Source organism: Argentina silus (assembly GCF_951799395.1).
Source record: "Argentina silus genome assembly, chromosome: 8".
NCBI classification, from domain to species: Eukaryota; Metazoa; Chordata; class Actinopteri; order Argentiniformes; family Argentinidae; genus Argentina; species Argentina silus.
The window spans coordinates 3,266,984-3,271,983 of NC_139662.1; the positions used below are offsets into that span (position 1 = coordinate 3,266,984).

General features: G+C 46.0%; 1 protein-coding gene across 1 annotated transcript in view; it reads right to left on the reverse strand.

Moving 5' to 3' along the window:
• l1cama (L1 cell adhesion molecule, paralog a) overlaps nucleotides 1–5,000 on the reverse strand; it is a 35,461-nt gene that overhangs the window by 14,475 nt on the left and 15,986 nt on the right. The window contains exon 2 of the mRNA XM_083675809.1: nucleotides 1–129. This exon is cut by the window's left edge and continues 237 nt beyond it. The gene's annotated coding sequence lies outside the window, so the exon portion shown is untranslated. The remainder of the gene's footprint in view (nucleotides 130–5,000) is intronic.

Sequence of the window (5,000 nt, forward strand, 5' to 3'; positions counted from 1 at the left end):
TTCCGGCACGCACCTCTACTTCCCCTAGTCAGTCTCCTTCCTCCTTAATTCCTCTTTTCCAGCGGTCTCCTTTGCCTCTCTCTTTTTTTTCTCTGTTGCTCAGGTCCACACCCTCCTGCTGTTTTTTCTCTGAAAGATAAAATAAAGGGGGAGAGGGAGGAGTGGAGAGGGGAGGGAGGGAGGGAGGGAGGGGAGGGAGGGGCAGAGGGGAGCATGTGTCAGAATGGAAGAAAAATGACCCAGCACCATGTGGTCAGGATGGAAGAGAGCCAGATAGAGCCAGAGAGTTAACACACCAACACCAACACCAACCAAAAACAATGAAGAGACCAGCCAGAATCACATCCATGTCTTGTTTGAAGAGAAGTAGCATTTTTTTCTTTTTAAATGTCCATTTCAGTATTGACATGACTAGTGTCCCATATGGAAGGACCGATTACATAGACAGATGGAGAGAAGACCACAACAAATGGGTAAACATACAGTCCAAGCAGACATATGGGGTGGGAGAGAAACTGAGATAGATGGTGTATCAGATAATACACAAACACACACACACACACACACACACACACACACAAAGACAAATAAAAAATGGACAAAGGACATTTGTAATTAGATTAAGTGGCCGTATTGAACAATGCTAGCACACTAGAGGTGATTGTCAGGTGATAAGTGTGCATTAAAGATGCTATCAGTCATGAGGAGGTGGTGGGGTAGTGGCAGTGGCGGGGCAACAAGGAGGCCCACACAGGGTGGGTCCACGCTCACCATCTGTACTCCCTGCCAACCACAACGTACCATGCCAGCCTGCTTCTCTGTGGCACCACGTTGAGAGACTGCTGATTGTTTGCTCAATGCTCAATAGAGCTGTTATAGTACTGTGCATAACAATAGATGCAAAAAAAGAGACAAAAGCGAGAGAGAGAATAATGTTGAAATAATAATTTTGCTGGCTAAGTAACAAGGCGGTTATGAGAAGCTCAGCTGCCAGTGTTGAAGAGTTTTGGCTCCACACACCACTGTAAGCTGGCAATGCCAAACTAGAGTGATGAGTGACCTTGGAGGGTGGGGAAAGGTTGGAGGGTGTGGAGGAGAGGGAGAAGTGGAAGAGAGAGAGGAGGGAGGAGAGAGAGAGAGAGAGAGAGACAGAGAGAGAGAGAGAGAGAGAGAGAGAGAGAGAGCAGAGGATGGAGAGTAGTGATTATAATTTATTCTCTTTTATCATTTCAGTCATGGCTAGTCAGTTAATTGCTATGGATATCTCACACATTCTGAGGCTGAATGTGTTGAAGGGAAGGAAAAGAAAAAAAGAAAAAAAAATAGAAATACAGGGAAATCAGGGATTCCAAACACTGAGCAAATACATCTAAATCAGCTGAGCAATGAGACAACTAGTGAACAACAATTAGGCCTGAAACCCAGCAATAATACAGTACAGTTTAAACTAACAGCATTAGGATTAAATGAGCCATGAGCCACTACCCCTGTCAGCGCTATGGTACAACGACCAAGAAAATGAGGGAGTAGGTGGAGGAAGAGAAGAAACGAGGGGAAGGGGTGATGGGAAGGAGAGGAAGGGAGAGGGGGGTGATGAAAGGTGACAGCTGTGACAGTAATCCCCCCATCCATCCACTCACTCACACACACACACCCGCTCCCAATCAATGTGTCACCTCTCCCTCTTTCTGCCATTCCCTGTCTCCCTCCCTTACTCCACTCCTCCTTTCCTGCCATCCCTCTCTCAGACCGGGGGATATTAGTACTGGTTGATCAGAGGAGTCCTCACAGGGAGGGGGGGGGGGGGGGGGGGGACTATGGGGCCAATTACAGGCTGGGCCAGGCTGGGCTGGCCTTTAACAACTGCCATTAGAGGACGATGAATAGAGCAGAGCAGGCCAGGGTATTAGCATTAGCACAGCCACCGCGCAACACAGCTAATGTGATAAGGTGTCACCAATCAGTGCCTGTGTTCTGGCGACAGGGTGCTGAGTGAAGCCAAGCACGCTTTGATGAACGTCTGCGCCAGGGACCCCACCCGCCAATCAAACACACACACACACGTGATCTGATATGGACAGACAGAACAGACAGAGACGAACAGATGTACGTACACACACACACACACACACACACACACACACACACACACACACACACACACACACACACAGATAGATACACACACAAACACAAAGCCTGACACAGCAGATCAGACAGATTAAGTAGCATGGTCCAGTGGGCTTCAGTCAGGAGGCAGACTCTACCAGTACATATTCTGTCCAGACTGGCCAAGGGCAGCAAAGGGGAACACTATAATGGTTTAGGTGGGGCAGAGGGGAGCAGACAGGGAGCAGGGTGGCATGTCAGGTTCCTATGTAATGAGAGACAGACAGCGCTGTCTGAAGACTCTACCCAAACATGCTTATAACACTCTGACACACACACACACACGCGCGCGCACACGCACACACACACGCACACACACACACACACTCACATATACACACACACATACACACACTCTCATACACACACACACACATACACACACACACACACACACACACGCCCAGGCTGCAGTCACTCCATTAGCACAGGGGTGAGTGACATTGATGCCTGATTTCACCACCTCAGTCACCACTGTGCAGCTGCTGGAGATACAATCTCAGCCCTGTTACCTGCCTCATTGGCTCGGGTCAAAGTTCACCGTGCCACAATGGCTGCAGCTGTGCAGAGTTGGCCTTCTGCACCGTATCAGAGACCTTTGAAAAACTATTAGCACCAGCATATCTGAGGGTGTCATCAAAGTCAATTTAATCTTCAACTGAGCAAGATGTCATCTGGCAACACTGAGTTGCCAGAGATGGAGGATAGCTACCCTGTCTATCTTAGCAGCAGCAGTCTTGCGGTAAAGTGGTCACAAGTTAGCTGTGAATCAAACAAGCAAAATCAACAAAATCAATTCTGTGACTTGCCTTGATAAATAATTTATGCTATGCTGCATTGAAGCATCTTGCTAGCACACAAAAACAAATGCCAATGAGAATGACATGGTATTTGAGGATGAGGTCATTTGGACAGTTTAATTGCAGCTCTTCCTTCGTTGCATGTGGAGCTTCTGTCATCCATTAGATGTGAAATTTTGCCCTTCTGCTGTAAAACCTGCTGATTAGCATTAAGTACACTCAGTGGGTGCCAATTGGGTCTCTCAATAGGCTCTCTGGGCATTGACAGCAGACAAGCATGTTTAACAGCCTCTCTTATCAAAGAGGAGGGGGTAGGGGGGGATAAACCACACGATGAGGCCGTGCAAGGCAAGCTGTTATATTCTGTGTTTAACAGCAATTGCACAGATTATATTATACAATGAAGCTTTGCATCTGCAAATGACAGAATGTTGAAGTTCCAAAGTATTTATGAAAAAGTTATGCCCTAGTTCATTTGCTGTTGAAGAGGCACTGTTGTGTAATACTACTGTACCGTATGCCAAATGTCAAGCTTATTTTTCAGGGTTCTTTGTTAGATAATTTTAGATGAAAAATGATATCTGATCTGACTGCGGCCTCAGGTATTTCACTTGAGAGAGAATTTAACATAGCCTACTGCCTTTGATCAAATGTATAGTACCTTATTACTGTATTCTGTTTGTTTTTGATGTCCTGTGTGTGTGTGTGTGTGTGTGTGTGTGTGTGTGTGTGTGTGTGTGTGTGTGTATGTGTGTGTGTGTGTGTGTGTGTGTGTGTGTGCGTGTGCAAGTGTTTGCAGTGGGTTGTGTGTGTGTATGCAGGGGTCCTCTGTCCTGTCATGCCTTCTCTTTAAATATTAACCACCTCCAGCAGTGAAGATGTGTCGGGGAAGGTGGTGGGACGGAAGAGGGGGGAGGGAATAAATGAATACATGGCCCCCTTTACCCCTTTACCCCTCCCTCCATCCCTCAGGGTCCGTCTGTCTGGAAAATCAAGAGAGCGAAAGAGACAGAGAGAGGAGCAGAGCCATGACTACTTAGATAGAGAGACAGAGAGACAGAGAGAGAGAGAGAGAGAGAGAGAGGGAGAGAGAGAGAGAGAGAGAGACAGGTAGAGGGTTTCACTCATCAGAGGATGGGAGGGGAGAGGAATTACAGGGGTCAATGGACAGAAAAAGAGAGGAGGGGGTCTCAGAACCATTCAGAGACCCCCTGTAGAGTTAATTATTTATAGCCTTCCCGTTCCAGTCTGTACAATTTGCCCTAAATTCACCCAAATTCATAATTTATATTTACCGTTCACCATATATTTTGTTTGGTCCCAGGCTGATCGCCTCTATACAGCACATGCCTGTGTCTGTCTGTCTGTCTCCCTCTCACTCTCCCTCTCCCTCTCCCTGGCAGGCTCATACTTAATGCATGAGCCTGTTGCAGTGAGACAACTCTCAGACCCACTCTGTCAGAGCTGGAGAGAAATACTACTGTACAAATCTTGTGAAATAATACCAGCTACCTGTTTCTACTCTTGCTGGGTGCACTTGGCAGAGGATTTAAAATGTGATACGTGAATGGTACCTGAGAAAGGAGACCCCATATACTGTACAGAAACCAATTTGAAGGTTTCGTACGAATATGTTTATTCTTGATTATGGGACTGTAATAATAGCTGCCAAAGGGTGATGAGTTCCTATTTTCTTGTCACCTTTTTATCAATTTTTCTCTTGTCCTTTTCCAGTCTCTACCCCCTTGGCACCTGACACTTGGCTTAAAAGCCTTTTTTCACTTACCATAATGCAATTCATACCTTTCCTATCATCCCTATTTTCTTATTCTCTGTCTATATTCAACACTTTTCTCTGCCCTGTCAATTTAATAAACTCTACCATTCTGCCTTGAAAGCCAGTATTGAATATCTTCAACTTTATTGGAATAGGGTGTTAGATAGAGAATTAAACCAATATGTCTCTATGCACTCCTGTATGTTAAAAAGGCCATGTAACATGTGGTTGAAGATCAGTGGAGATGGTCCTCT